Raw genomic sequence first — 16575 nt, forward strand, 5'->3', positions numbered from 1 at the left:
TTTGGAGGGAAAGCACTAGCACGATGATGCTTTAAATATGTAAAAACTTCATTAAATACTTAGGAACAAAATATATACACCTATATTTAAATTAAAAATTATGTGCCACATTTGCTATGGTGAACATGTATTACTATTACATTGTGAAAGTCCACATTATTACAGATATTTTTCTGATATTACCAGATCATCTGTGTAGAAGAATATAGTGACAATATTATTTCAGCAGATGTAGGAAATTGTGGTATTGTCAAGAAGTGAGATTTTTCTGCCTTTCCCCTCCTATTTCCTGTCTGTATGTCCAACATCTTCCTCTACTCCCTTCCTTATCACAACCAGAGGGAGAGAGAGAGAGAGACTTCTGATACAAATTTTGGCAAGTTACTGCCCAAAGTTATTGGAGCTTAAGGAAAACCAAGTTGTATCCTAAGAAAGTATACCAAAGGGGAGGTCTAAATCCTTTAAGGGTTTTTGTAGTTGATGGCAGTGGCTTTACATCATTTAAATTTGACTTGAAATATATGGCTTTCTTTTTCCTTGTTGGAAGGAATCATCTTAGGCATTCTTACACTTCTCAATCATGGCTGAGATCATTTTCAATTGGAACAAGTTTGAACATTTCAGTTGGAACAACAGGAAAAAATTTTTGTGGCAATTGAGAAGAAGGTTCAGGTTCAGATTTGTGTGTTCAGAAGAGCTTAAGAAGGCATCAGCTGGAAGGGCAGTGGGGAAAGGAAAGGAAAGGAAAAGTAGGGTCGTGTTTCAAAGAAAGGATCTTCTGAAAGAATGTAAAACATTAAGGAAGAGATACATGCAGTCAGTTCCCCCCATTGGCAAGTAGGTGGCCCGGAGTTAAGGACACAGCAGGGAGGGCAAAGTCTAGGAGACAAGAGGGGTGGACCCTTCGCTATTGGCCTTCAGTATACATAGACTATTTCTGTTTTGTGGGCTGTAACTGAGTATTCTGTGATGCATTATTATTATTAAAATGCATTGAACATATTAAAACAAATTGAGTGTATTGAATACATTGAATTGAAATTGGCAGGAGACTCAATCATGGGCGTACCATAATGAAACTGGTTGTAGAAGATGAGCTGCACTAATTACTTGAATATATTTGTCATAGATTTTCTTTTTCTACCTTGAAAAAAATGTGTAATCCTGGGGCGCCCCAGTGGCTCAGTCAGTTAAGCCTCCACCTTTGGCTTGGGTCATGATCTCAGAGTCACGCAATCAAGCCCTGCTTCAGGCTCTCTGCACAGTGGAGTCCGCCTCCCCCTCTCCCTCTGTGCGTTCCTCTCTCTCTCAAATAAATAAACAGATCTTTAAAAAAGAAAAAAAATGTATAATCCTTATGCTATGCAAGACCAAGAAAAATCTGACTCTTATTTCACAATTCATTTAGCCAAATGCACATATTTTTTTCTCTGGACGGTTGAAGACGCAGTGCATTTTCAGTCCCCATCCTGTATCTATCTGCCCACTCTGCTAACATGACACGATAACATGGTCTTATCACTTTTAACAGAATTGGCTAATTTACACAGTTGGGTTTCGGGTAAATCTCCAGACCCTGCCCGAGCCCCTATCACAGTCCAAGCAGATAGGAGATTAACAAAGACGTGACCTTCCTACCCCAAAAACACCCAGTTCTCCAAACTGCAAGTCAGGTACCCACTCACAAAAGATGACCCAACTGGGCTTCTGTGGTTTAAGGCTACCGAGGAAAAAGACTTATCTCTAAAGTTATCAGGGCCTAAACAGATGTTCAGCTTCAGATAGGAAAACCTACGTTTTACACGCAGACCCAAGCACGTTATGCAGAAGCTGTGGCCTTTTACCCCCAAAAGCAGCCTGAATGAGTGTCCAGTATTCACTGAGGGGTGACAGTTGGCCCCACACCTGTCACTATACTCTGGAGTTGGCCGTATCAGAGTATTACAACCTGCCTGCATTTCCAAAGCGATCATACGAAATGTCCGTAAATCAGACGTTAAAGTAGAATTTTGAAAGATTGCATTCCCAGATGGGAACTATCTCTGGCTTCACAGAAGAGAATTCAGAATCAAGGACTCAGAGCATGAGTCATCGATACTCTGAAAACCAACTCCGCCCCACACGTCCACTTTTGTGTTTACTCAAGTTAAGGATCCAGTACAAGAAAACTATACATACATCTGCCATCTTGTCCTCATTTTAAACTCCCCCCTGGAAAGTCAGCATTTCTCTTTAGCAGCTAAATCCAGCCTCAGCAAAAATCAGACCATTTTTGTGCAGACAGCCTCTGAGCAGGGGTTTTTAATATAAAGACTGAACTCGTGGGAAGTCGTGGATGGGCTTCAGAGGGCCCCAAGGTCCCCTAAAGTTGTGTGGCTAATGTGCATGTTCCTAAAATCCTGTGCTTTTTCTCAAGAATAGTTTTGGTTCTCAACAGATTCTTACAGGAATTTATGAGCCCCCCCCAAAAAAAAAGTGATTAGGAAACACTGCTCTGAAGTGTAAGCCAATCAGTCCACAAAAAACCCTTTTTTTTTTTTTAAGATTTTTATTTTTATTTGACACACAGAGATCACAAGTAGGCAGAGAGGCAGGCAGATAGAGAGTGAGAGAAGGAAGCAGGCTCCCTGCTGAGCAGAGAGCCCGATGTGGGACTCCATCCCAGGACCCTGAGATCATGACCTGAGCCGAAGGCAGCGGCTCAACCCACTGAGCCACCCAGGTGCCCCACAAAAAACCCTTTTAAGTGGGTATTTCATAATGAGGATAGTCAAGATGTGTATCCTTAAACACCCACCATGCCCTGAGTGGTGCCTCTGATGCTAAGGGTTGTGATTTCTTCTGGATTTATCACGCCATGTCTCAAGAGACTAGTGACCCTGATGATAGCGAATGGGAAATTTTTTTAAAGTCAAAGATTCATCTTCAGGATAAACCTGGAAGAACCCAAGATATGAAAGGCTATTTGAGAGCTTTTTACGATCACCAAATTTCTTCTAAAGCCAGGTGAAGCAAAGAATCTCGATGTCATGGTTCTTGTTACCGCAAGATCATTTACTTTCATATGTTCATATTGTGATATGTTGCTGTTATGGCATATTTCTGGTGGTATTACTATTTTGAGTGCTACAATTCTATATAGAAAGTACTGTATTTCACTGAAAAATTGATTTTGTTTGCTACTTTAATGTAATGTTATCAAACACAGAGGCCCGAAGTGTTTTCTGGACATAGCACCCCTTATTCTACTCACATTTCTTCTCAATGGCCACCTCCCAGGGGTCAGAGATAGAATGTTGATGGGTCCTAGACTCCCCCTCCGACCTCCTCTCTGTGCTACCTCCTTGTAGTTCCCTCCTTCACAGCTGCTTCCAGTTGGTCCAAATGCCTCACAAAAGTCACTTCCCGGTGGAAGGGAATTTGGTGGTACAAACTCTAGTTAAGGAGTGCCATAAGGACGGCCTCCTGTTTTTAGTTGGTCTCAACAGACTCCACATAGTGACTTGTCCCTTCTCGGCTTCTCTGTTGTCATACCCCTTTACATCATAAGCCCTTAGATCCTAAGACTTGAGGTAACAGCCTCACCTCCAACACACACACACACACACACACACACACACACACACACACACACTGATATACATGCCCTCGGCCCATCCAAACCATTACCCTTAATCTGGCACTGTTTCTCAAAGTATCAAAGTATGCAGATCATTTGTATCAAAAAACTTTATGGAGTAGGAAGACTTGTTAAAAATGCATATTCCTGCCAAGCAACCCCCGCCCCCCGACAACTGAAACAGAATCCACAAAGATGAGCCTAGAAGTCTGCATTTGTTAACATGACCCCCATCCATCCAGATGACCCTTAAATGCACGAAAATTTGAGAACCCCTGATTTGGAAGAATCGTTTCCCCTCTTATTTGAGACCTGCTGTTCTCAGATCTAGATTCAACTTCTTTTACATCCATTTTACTTATCTCTGAGGTCAGCATTTCCCTGTCTTTTCCCAAGAAATGTTGTCTCCTCTCTCTGGGCCTTGCCAGTTGATTATCTCTGGGCTCTTTCCCAGCTTCTGCAGTCTACGTTAGCAAATCTTCAATACCCAGCCAGTCACTCCTTTCTCCTTCCTGAGCTGTCCTAAAGAAACCCCCTTGTGGGGCACCTGGATGGTTTAGTCGGTTAAACTTTGGACTCTTTGGTTTCAGCTCAGGTCATGATCTCAGACCCTGAGATCTCTCCTAGGATCCCTCCTAGGATGGAGCCCCCCACTGGGCTCCCCGTTCAGCAGGGAGTCTGCTTGTCTCCCTCTGCCCCTCCCCCTTCCTTCCCCATTCTCCTCCCCCTCTCCCTGCTCATGGGTGTGCATGCTTGCTTGCTGTCTCTCTCTCAATCAGTCAATCCATATTGAGAAAGAAAGAAAGAGGAAGAGAGAAAGAAAGAAAGAAGGAAAGAAAGAAAGAAGAGAAGGAAAGAGGAAAGGAAGGAAAAGAAAAGAACGAAAGGGACCCTCTTATTATCCACCACTCCAGACTGCCTGGGTATAAACTCCCTTTATAACATTTAGCCCAGAGAGTCCCATACCTGCATGTCAAAGGCAAACCACATCTGGACCACAAAACTCATAGTCTTCCCAGTCAAATGTTAAAACTGCTTAAGATCACTTATTTACAGGCCCTCTCCATATTTTTTAAATGCACACATACTACTCCAATAAATGAAGTAAAAACAAAATTCTATCATTTCACCATACTAACCCACTAAATGCCTGCATTGTTTCACCCCACATTTAATCTTCCTTCATAACAAAATCAGAATATAAGTTAAAATTTTAAACCTGTTTTTCTAATCGAACACCATATCAAATATGTTTTCATAACTACCACAAAGTCCTTACCTTGAATGATTACAAAGTAGTCCACGGAATTAATGCTCAGAACCATTATTCCTTAGTCAGGTTATGAGTGACTACGTTCCTGCATGTTATCGCTTCCTTCTTTGAATTATTTATTTAGAATAAATTCCCAGGGATAGAATTAAGGGATCAAAATGTATGAGCATTGTAACAGTTCTTTTTAAGAATTAAGGGATCAAAATGTCTGAGCATTTTAACAGTTCTTAACACATATTGCCAAGTTGCCATATTTGTGTTTTCCACAGTTCATTGATGGTATACTGATAAGATGTTTAACCGCCTCCCCTCAAAACAAGTGCGGGGAGCCTGATTTATGGTGTTTGCCAATTTCCGTGGTGTAAACACTCCTACCATGTCCAGGTTCAAGCTACAAACTTGGATACAGAGTTGGAAAGAGACGTTCAGTAGCATATTATTATATGATATTTCTATCAAACAGGTAAGTTGAAATAAGTTCAAGAGCATCGATAATAGTACAGTGTAGTAAATAACTAGGATCAAATGTGTTCTGAGCATTTCCTACCTTTATTTATTATAGAACTTATTGAACTGTAAGCTACAGAATTTCATCTTTAACGGCAGCTGTGCTTAACAAAATTGCAAAATTTCTGAAAATATTACAATCGGCTTTTGCAAACAAGCACAGGCAGGCTCCCTCACCCACTGCAAATACCTCACATGAATATTTTGCAAGAGCACGTCTTTTTTTTTTTTTTTTTAACTGAAGCCATTGAAAAGTCACCCTATTCCCATCTGCTGTCACAAACAATAACCATGCTTTTAGGTTAGCAAGTTATGCAAATATATAATGAATAAGGAATAATGAAAAAAATAGAGCAGGAGGTCTATCTGGGCCAGTTAATTCCACCCACCCTCTCCCAATTTGGACAGTAGTCTCTTCGTGCACTTACCCACTAGGGTCTTTTTCATGGGGTCACCTATAATAACTACCCAATTATTAATTAACTCAAGCAATGACTGAGTGCCAGTTCACGCGCAGTTCTCACGGCAAATGTGATTAGAAACCATACTGCCTGTTACTTAACCACTCTCTTCTTTTCTACGAAATGGGGAAGAGGTCACTGCTGACTACAGTATTACAAGAATCTAAGCGTGGAGATAAGAAGGCTCCAACTTGGGCTCTAAGAAGCAGTTGAGTGTTCTATAATGTTTTGAAATTTTCTTCCAAAGGTAATTCATTAGTATTCTGTTTTACTGGAAAAGAGAAATGGAAGGGTGATTTGGCACTTTCTCCCCTGAAAGCAAATTCCATTCTATGGGCTTTCCCTGAGTAACAACAAACAGCCTCTCCGTGTATATATGGTCTTTTTAAAGCGGCGCCTTAGCACTCGAGTGTTAAAATGTAAATATGGTTGATGAAAACTCTAAACTCAAGTCATCCCACCCCCAAGGAATTCACCTAAGAAATCAATTCAAAACAAAGGAAAATACTTTTATATGTCGACATGAATCACAACAAAGAGAAGACCATTTGACCTCATTTCAGCGCTTAACTCAACTTACCATCTTGGTGCTTGGGGCCCCGTTCTAAGAGTTCTGGATTAATGGCTCTCAGATGCTCATCTATAGATCAACTGCCTCCAAGCCATCTGGGGGCGAGGGTTTGCACTGATTATCACACAGATTCCTGGATCAAACCCCAGGGCTGTGAGGCGATTCATGAGAAATTCTAGTTTCTTTAATTCCCCAAGTGGTCTTGATGTCCAGCCAACTTTAGGAATTATGATTCCAGGCCAAAACTGAACAAATCAAATCATCTTTGAGCAACTGTCCACATCCAGGGAACAGTACATCTTCATACACAAAGCAACAAGAGGTTGCTTGGGGCCTCAAGCAGCTGCTTGAGTCAAAGGACCAAACAGCCACAGAGAAGGCGACTGTTTCCAGTGCCCAGCCCCCTGCCTCCATCCACCCTCTCCATCTTGGACACCCTCCTTGCCTGCACTGCCCACCCCAGCACCCACTACTGTTGTTCTGTCTTCTGTTACGCCCCAGTTTGGCACCCTATCCTGACTTGGGCTCACCCCTTCGCATACACAAAGCCCCAAACTTCTTGCCTCCCTCCTGTTATGAGTGGGGTTATAGAAGAAAAATGATATTACTATTTGACTAAGGTGATCTGCACATAAAATTGAGCCATCCCTGTATAATGAACACAATGGCCATATTTACATTTTTTTCCAAAGGGTGCTTACTATCCCCCCCACACACACACCCCCCAACACACACAAAAATCTCTAGTTTGGAGAATGGAACAGGAAAACAGAACGTTTTTCAATTTTGGCTCATCCAAGACCCCAGCATCTAGAACCTAGATAGGCACTTTGGGCACTCCTCATCAACACGGTCAATGAATAGAAATGGATTTTTGGCTATGCCTCGCTACTAATATTACTAATATTAAAATACCATAAAATTACTAATATTAAAATACCATAAAATAAAATAATTTAATTTCAGCTGGCCAGGGAAAAAGAGTCACCCTCTGCCTCTTCCTCTAATGCCAAAAACACCTCTAAAATCCTACCCGAAGCATTCAGAGGGCAACATCAGCCCCAGATAAATAACAATAACATGATATATAACACAGCAGTCCCTCGGAGAGTTCTTTTCTGAGTCTGACAATCAGATATGGAGAGGCTCCAAAAAATCCATTTCTAATCTTGTTTTCCTTTTTTCACATATATTATTGCTATAAAATACCTAACCCTGTGCCTATCCCATACTTGGTGCTCAAAAAAAACTACTGTTTTTCACCCACTAGCCCCCTTTTTCCTTTGAAAGGAACCCTGGCATTAAGAGAGTTACTTACAGATACTTGTTCCCAACCGGGGACCATACAGGCTTCACTCTCGTGTCCCCACCAAGTCCTTAACAACAACTGTAATAGCTACATTTCTTGACAGTTTATTTTATGCCAAGCACTAGGCTAAATGCTTTACATACTTTTTATCTCAATAGGTATTTTCAGTTATTAGAGCTACTTTACAGATACATGTTCTTATTCGGAGGATTGAAGAATGTGTGTCCGAGGATCCCACAGCTCAGAAGCAAAAGCACCAGATTCAACACAAGGTAATCTGGCTCCAAGCACCAGATTCTTGTTCACCATACTATATTTTTGTTATTAGGTGGATGCAAATTTTTCACAGTTCAGAAAAAAGAAAAGTGCTCTGAATCACTGGGGGAAAAGTACCAGCTAATCAATAACATCTCATTCAGATATGCAAAGGAAGCAACAGATTTCATGGAATTTTTGGACTGGTTGTTGAAGACTAGAGGCTCACTCAGTCAAACAAATCATCCTTCCAAGAGGAATGCCACTTTAATACTGGATGCTGGACATGTAAGGCCCAGCGATGGAAGTCTTACAGGAACCCCCAGCCACACAAGCCTTTCTCGGCATCAATGGTGTAGTAAGGGAAGCCAGCAGAAGGAAGGCAAGTGGAAGGTCACACACGTGGGGACACATAAAGTAGCCCCCAAAATGAGGAGGACAGGATCTCTGGGCTCCCTGTCACCTGGAATTCTGTGAGACCTGTGAGACCTGAGAAGAGGAGCCTGATGGCCTAAGAAGACCAGAACACTATTGAAAGGCATCTGTTCTGCCCAGCAGCCTCTCAGGGTCCTCTGCAACCTGTCTACACCCGAGTTTTTCAAGCTTATTTCCTGACAATGTATAAAACAATCTTTGCCTCTTTGGGGGGCCCAGTCTCCTCCACTGAACCGCTCATCTCATCAGTCTCACCTGTGGCTCTTTGTTCACACGGTGCTCCCATGCTAATTAACCTCCCCTTTCCCACCTACTCAAATCTCACATCTTTCCAAGGCCATGTCTTCCAAACCTGCTTTAGCTTACCCTCAGACCCCCTTCTTGGAACTCCTTTAACTCACAGCCCACATCACCCCAGGATTCACACAATTCCCACCTTGCACTGCTTCCTGAATTTCACATCTCACCACGACTACTAGATTATAAGTTCCTTGGGGTGGAGGATTCCTTATATGTGTCTTATATCCTCCACACCAGCTTGGAATCATTAAGTGATTTTGACTATTCATTCCTTGCGTGAATATTTTACTGGCAGTTCTAGTTTAGGGAAACACCTAAAACTAGCGATTTTCCTAGTTTTATTTAGCTACAACCCAGGCTATTGATGGTACCTCACAGCACATCTTCAAATCCAACCACCTCAAAAACTAAATTTAATTTAATTCAATTTAAAAATAAATACTTGGACATCATATGCCGCTTGTAGAAAGAGGACTTGAGCATTGACAATAGGTGAAATCAACAAGCTGGGAATTCCAGATCCAAATCCTTATCATCGGGATCTTGGTTGGTTTCTTTTCTGATTTAGAAAAGTTTAAAACTCTTATTTGTACAGGGACACCTGGGTGACTCAGTCAGTTAAACATCTGCCTTCAGCTCAGCTCATGATCCTGGGGTCGTGGGGTCAAGTCCCATATTGGGCTCCCTGCTCAACAGGGAGCCTGCTTCTCCCTCTGCCTGCTGCCACTCCCCCAGTTCGTGTTCTCTCTCTCTCTCTCTCTGACAAATAAATAAATCTTTAAAAAAATTCTTATTTGTACAACTGAGAGGATCTTTATATTTACTTATCAAACATAGGGTGATATTTCAACTACCCAAATATTTGAACTCAGTCACAGTCAATCACAAGGGCTTGAATTCTCTAGGAAAATATCTGAAAAAAACAAAAGCCAACTATTATAACTTGTAACATTTCAAAAACTACACGCATCTTGTCAGGATGGTGGGGGGGTGGAGTTGGATACCAGAACAACTGCCCTTTCCCCCATAAAACGGTTTCACACTTTACAACAGGTAGGGCAAGATCATTATTGTGTCTAGCCTAAAGTAAAAGCTACTTAAATTGGAGAGATTTCTTGTGACACCGAGGAAATATTTTTAAAGAAGCCAGAGTCTTACCTGTTGTAGATGCCGAAGAAATTTCTTGACACCAAAATGACTGACTCCGGAAGTTAATCTGTTCAGGGCAGGTAAGCAGAAACAAAATCTGCCCGAGCCCTTTCACCGTTCCGATTTCCTTCTGGGATCATCGTTTCCTTCCTCCCCAAGAATATAACTGATTCGCATTGGAAGAACAAAGATGTAAAAGTTGAGCTGGTAGAGAATCCAACCCCAGACGGTCGGGTTTCATATGCGCGGTGACTGAGGTGGCAGGAACAATCGGAATGTGACGATAGAGATTAGCAAGTTCCTGTGTATAAGTCAATTTCCTGTAGCTGGCTTCTCTGAAGAGGGGATCTCATTTGTGTGGGTTTACCCATGTGTGTGTGTGTATGTGTGTGTGTGTGTGTGTGTACGCACACGTGCATTTCTCTCCGTGACAATATGAAAACTTCCCCAGAGAAGAGGCCTCTCCATTTCCCACCAACAAATTGCCTATGTAAAACTGAGGAAAGGAAGAGTGAAAAACACAGATGATTCCTTAAGGAAGTGAAATAAAACAGAAAAAAAAAAAAAAAAAAAAAGAGGGGCGCCTAGGTGGTTCAGTGGGTTAAAGCCTCTGCCTTCGGCTCGGGTCATGATCCCAGGGTCCTGGGATCATGCCCCGCATCAGGCTCTCTGCTCAGCGGGGAGCCTGCTTGCCTCTCTCTCTCTGCCTGCTTGTGATCTCTGTCTGTCAAATAAATAAATAAAATATTAAAAAAAAAAAAAAGAAGAAAAGAAAAGAAAGAAAGAAAAAATGTCCACTCCTCTAACTGGTCTTAGTTAATTTAAGTTTAGGGGAGAAAAAAACACCTTAGAACATACATGTCAACTTGGTGAACATACTAACTATGGAAGGAAAACAGTAGGTCGGTGGTTTGTTTTTCTTTGATTTATTAATAACTCTCACATAATAATTTAGAAAGAACTGACTCAGCCAGAGCGAGAGCTCAAGCAGCCCCACCATGAATTCACCCTTTTTTGGACCAGCACCTGTGTTGTGAGGTAGTTGACTGAGTTGTTTTCAGACTCCTCACAGTTTCATTATTTGCCTCCAAACACAAGTTACTCTTTTTTTTTCCTTCTGTGCAATCCAGGTGTAGAGACCATCTGTATCTAGGTTACGGTGAGGTTGCCTAGACCAACAAATTGAACTTTTATGACGTGTTCACAGTTCCCCGTGCCTCCAAGCCCTGAATAATGACAAATGCTACTGTCCAGGGTGAAAACTTTGTCAAAATATCTATGTGCCAGAGAGACAAAAGAAACTCCATTCAAGTCAACAATCATCTCTAGAGGCCCTACTATGTGTAAGATTCTGTGCGGGGTGCCGGAGTAGGGTAGGAACACGAAGATCAACAAGATGGACTCCCTCACTCAGAATGGCTAAAATCAAGTGAAGGAGAAGGACATGCACATAAAAGAGATACTCTGAATCAGGATTCATTACAGATCTCACTGGAAAAATCCTGGGACCCCGGAGTCAGGTAAAATTTTACCAATTTACCAGTTAAAATAGCCACTGAGCCTTGACATGGATTCTCTTGGATTATTTCAGGGAGACTCACTGGCTTCCCGGAGGCCCCACAGAGCAGTAGCATCGTTTGAGGACCATCCTCATCATTGTAGACTCAGAATCCTGTTACGCACCTCACACTGTGTACTGAAGAGAAGCACAAAGACCGAGACAGATAGATTTCCTGTTGTCACATCACCTATGTCTTAGTTGGGTGGGGGGAGGGGGGAACAAACAGAACCATTCAAATGAATGCACTAATTACAAATGGTAGTGATTATTACAAAGGAACCAGAGGAGAAGCTGAGGTGGACAGCAAGAGGGTATCTGTGTCCTAGAGGTGGCCCAAGGAGGCCTCTTAAGAAGCTAACATTTAAGCTGAGATCTGTGACTCTCAGCCCTGGCTAAAAATTAGAATCATTTGGGAAGCTTTAAAAAAAAAAAAAAAATACCGGTACTAAGGCTCTGCCCCTAGTTTAATCTGTCTGGGTTGGAGCCTGGGTATTAATACACTCTTCTCCCCCCCAACCCCACAACCCAATCATTCTAATGTGCCCCTACAGCCACTGCTCTAATAATGAGAAAGAGAGGCCTGGAGAGAGCTGGAGGAAGGGCCCTCCAAGCAGGGGCAGTTGTATGTGCAAAATCCCTGAGTCAGAAAGGAGTTTGCCATATTCAAGGGATTGGAAGAGGATTACTATATCTAGAGTGCAGCTATGGCAGGCCTAAAGGGCGGAAGAACAGCCTTCTCAGGGAGGGGCACACACTCACTAAGCCCACAAGAGACTCTTACAGGAACCCAAGTGTCAAATTGTTAATGGGCAGGAAGAATTCAAACTGCCAGGTGAAATCCTTGAGCTCTCAGACTAATACATTATCCCCTTCTAGAAAATTCCCTGTGGAAATCCAGATCACCATCATGATATTATTAGATAAGCTGAACACAGGGCTTGTGGATCCTTTAGTTATTTACTTCTGGCTTTGTTCATCAAAAGATTTAGGGCGGCTTATAAAAATATACACGCCTTGGGGTGCCTGGGTGGCTCAGTGGGTTAAAGCCTCTACCTTCCGCTCAGGTCATGATCCCAGGGTCCTGGATCGAGCCCCGCGTCGGGCTCTCTGCTCAGTGGGGAGCCTGCTTCCTCCTCTCTCTCTCTGCCTGCCTCTCTGCCTACTTGTGATCTCTGTCAAATAAATAAATAAAATCTTAAAAAAATATATATATATATACACGCCTTAGTGAGAGCAAACCAATTAAAAATGCGAAATGAAAAGATGACATCTAGAGAAATGAAGACAGAAATTCTAAAACCAGGGGTAAGGTTGATACAGAAAAGATGTGTCATGTGGTGCTAAGCCTTTAAGCCACCATATAAAACATCAAAAGTTAAATGCCCCCTCAGTAAAATAACTGTATCATTGCTCCGGATGCCAAGACTAGAAAGGAACTTGGCCCCTGGCTTCTCAAAGAGAGGACATCATGGCTGAAATGAAACACTGTCCTTACCCAGCCAGCGACAAGTTTTGTGCAGTGGTCCGTTGCCTTGTTTCTCAGTGTAAGCTGATTTCATCTCCCGAAAGAGTTGACTAAAAGCTACCCCGGGGGGTGGGGGGGCAGGAGGCAAGTAGGAGACGGTGTGCTGGAGGTGGTAGTTAATACAAGGAGTGTTACCCCTCATGCTGCTGTGAGGGACCAATTTAATGGAGAGATGAAGATCAAGTTCAGATTTTCTTCAGAAAATGGGGGCTGGAAGAGTTTTCTCATCCATGCTTCTGAAAGATTGGGGGCAGCAAAGGGTTCAAAATTGGTCATACTTCCAGCAAAAGACTCGGGGGTTTTCTGTGTCCCAGCATCCCTTGAGAGAGCAGGGGAGGCATCAGGGCCGGCGGCCTGTGTGGACAGACCCCTCCACCTGCCGTAGAAGGTGAGGCAAGGCTCTGTCCTTTGTGACACAAAGTAAGAGGGGCTACAAGGAGAAGGCCTCAGGCCTTGTGGCTTGTCTCCACAAAAGGGCACATGTACTGCTTGGGTCAGGCTAGGTGGGGTGTGTCCAGAGGTCTAAGCACTCCCAACATTCCCCTTTGCCTCATGGCTGCTGGCTGACCCCTCTTCTTCTGGCGGCCTGGCTCACTCTGTGTACATGAGTATCGTTTCTGGTGTTCTCCTGTAGACTTCGTGCTTCCTCTTGCTCCTGACTTGAGAATGTCTCTCCTATTGCCTCTTCCACACATCTAGCTTCCATACACAGTTTAATCCCAGAGGGGGTTTTCTTGCTGGGTGGTGGGAGCAGGTTGGGGACAGCAACCTAACTTCCTTCCTTTTCTCTCTTTTTGGTTCTCTCCCAATCTCTCTCTCTCTCTCCCTCTCTCTCTCTGTTGCCATCTCTCTCTCTCTTGCTTTTGCCCCCTCATTCTGTTAATAGACAGGGGTTGTGTTGAGGGACGAAAGCAAATGCCTTAAAATACACGTACATATCACACACTCACACACACACACACACACACACCCAAACCTCTCAGGGTGTCGTTCTTAGGCCACATAAACTGGCTTTGAGACCGAGGTGGGGGGAAATCCTGGGGAATTCAGAGTGACAGCCGGGAAGGAAGCTACGGGTATGAGGTTCCTAATAGGGAACTGACCCTTGTTAAAAGTCACATTCTGGGAACTCATCTTCCATGAGCTCCCACACTAGCCTTGTTGACCCTGCCACAGACACACACCACCCCCCAAATAGCCTCGTGAAGCCCAGTTCCAAGGCCCATGAGCCCCAGGCCTAGCCCTGCTCACTGGCGTCTCTTAGGCATTGACTAGTCAGTCACGCGAGAACCATTTGCTGAACGACAGATTGGTTCTCTCGTCTAAGTCTGGCCATAGCTCTATGTGCTAAACATTTTAAAACATGCTCTACAACCAACGAGACCTCAGCGGGTTGACTGAAACTCTATGACCTATGGAAAGCAGAACTAAGATTTACCCCATCCACTGTCCTGGTTCTTCACACCACTGTCTCCCAATGGGGCGAGCTGGGGTGCGGCCAGAGCTCCCCCCCCCGGGGGGCCACCAGTCCATTTTCTGTGTCCAGGGTGCCCCTCCTCTGAGATTCCCAGGCAAATACAATCCAAACACAAAGCCAGGATTTGCTGTCTAAAAACACCTTCGTTTGAAATGCCCTTTGCTATGGCGAAATGTGGTTTATTTTCTCTTTAACAGTCTCCTAAGAACAAGGACCTTCTTTACTGAGGATTTTTATTTAAATAATAAGAAAGCGGTCTGTGCACCCGGGACTTGTGCAGAAGTGGTATTCTCGTCCATTGCAAAAACATCTTGCCATTTATTCCAAAGAGAACTCTTAATAACTGGTAATCATAACCAACAGTAAGGTCTTGGGAACCTTGCGATTAATATCAATCATTTGCTAAATTATTTCTCCCCTGGGTTAGTCAGATGCCTCCCCCTTCTTCTTACTATTAACATATTAACTGAAACGATTTAGATTTAGTGGGTAGCTTTTAAAGTTTACACAGACCCCCCTCTGGGATATACCACCTAATAAGATAAAATATTGCGGTGGGTTCTGAAGATGGAAAATATGTACTAAAACCTTGTCTGAATGCTTCGAAACCCAGGGCATTAGTCATACTGTAATTATGCTTACCCAGCTCCCCACTGCGTGATAACCGTATTCAGCCAAAACACACATTCCTTCTGAGCGAGAGATTTCATGACGGGGATTGTAAAATGTTAGCCCTTTGTAAGAGAAAGAGCTTAATCCTTCTATATGATACGTCGGGGCAAAATACATTCATGTAAAACGCCATTTAAAATTCTGAATATTAAGCCATCTTAGAAATGTCGTGGGGCTAGACATCCCATGCCCAATTTCTTCCTGACGTGTTTTAACTTATTATAAACAACAGCCGCCCTCAGCCGATAAGAATATCATTTCAAACATCTCCTTGCCTCCCGCTTATTGCCAGAACCATCACTTCCCCTGCCGCTCCGCTCCTCATCTATCTTCTCTTCGACTGTTTTAATGCAACACGCTGCCTTTTGTTTGAGCGACTGGGAGGTTCTCAGAATTCTCAACTGCCATTTTTATCCGGGTTTGTGTGCTCTGTGTAAACTGTGTGTCTCTAGCAAACATTGACATCCTGGTTCTTTTTATTGCAGAACCACTGTTCACAGCAACGCAGGGCCTCAGAAGATGAGAGCACCCAAAGTCGTCCTACAAGCGGTGGCTCGAAAGTTACGGGTTTTTTCTTTTTTTAACCATCAGAATAGAGTTCATTTGTTCAGATGACCATTGCCCTTCAAGGCAGTCCCTTAGCAGCTGGACCATTTGTCCGCCCCTGCAGGCATTAGCCACAGCGCTTCGAGAACCTTTGTAGAATATCCCTCTGACCCGGTTTAGTGCACCACAGAAGAAACCCAGAATCACTACGCTCTGTTTGCAACGTGTTCTTGACTCCAAACATCAGCTGGCTTGGTCACCCACCTTGGTCACTGGATGAAGTTCCGAAGGGCTGTCTCTCCAAATCACATCCTCCTGAAAAGGACAAAGATGGGCTATCCTCGAAGAGAGGTCAAAGAATGCGCCTCGGGCTCAAAGTAAAGCCAGAAGAAGAGCATGAGACATGAGGTCAGAGCAGCGTCTTGGGGTCAAGTGCATTAAACTCCCAGGGAAGCCCTGCGAAAGGTGCAACCTTCACTCTGATGCAGAAACGCTGGGTTGTTGAGAAAAGAGGAAGAAGGAGAAGGCCATCACGGCTTCTTCTCACATTCATATTTGCCTTGATAGGGATCTTCAGTTCGGGCGCAAACATCACAGCGTCTAACTGCAGCTCAGCACACCTGCCCAGCGCGGGGGTTGCAAACGTTTCAGTTATAAAGCAGAAAACGGAGAGTGCTAACTTGCCCTCTCTTCAAAATAACAGATCTCCTGCCCAGTTCTGGAGGGAATGGGTTGAGGCCTCTACCCAAAAGCAATCTGAAATTTTGGAGAAAGTGTCAATTTGAACTAAGACAAAGAAGGATTGAAATCCCATCTCCATTTAATTCAAAGGATGTGGCCCTGATCTTCCTTTCCGGAAGATGGGTATAGTAATATCTATCTTGGAAGGATTTTGTTTAAAAAAAAAAGAAAAAA

General features: G+C 43.3%; 1 protein-coding gene across 4 annotated transcripts in view; it reads right to left on the reverse strand.

The window, feature by feature from the left end:
* The window catches only part of RHOH (ras homolog family member H), a 47354-nt gene extending 31143 nt beyond the window's left edge, over positions 1-16211 (reverse strand). For 2 of the 4 annotated variants that reach the window (XM_059163085.1, XM_059163055.1), the window contains exon 1: positions 9889-10264. The gene's annotated coding sequence lies outside the window, so the exon portion shown is untranslated. Of the gene's footprint in view, positions 1-6440; positions 6527-9888; positions 10265-15924 lie in introns of those variants that run through there. The other 2 variants (XM_059163064.1, XM_059163074.1) reach the window with 2 other exon arrangements.
* Positions 16212-16575: the final 364 nt, after the last annotated feature.

This window comes from Mustela lutreola, chromosome 1, assembly GCF_030435805.1.
Source record: "Mustela lutreola isolate mMusLut2 chromosome 1, mMusLut2.pri, whole genome shotgun sequence".
In the NCBI taxonomy this organism is placed as follows: domain Eukaryota; kingdom Metazoa; phylum Chordata; class Mammalia; order Carnivora; family Mustelidae; genus Mustela; species Mustela lutreola.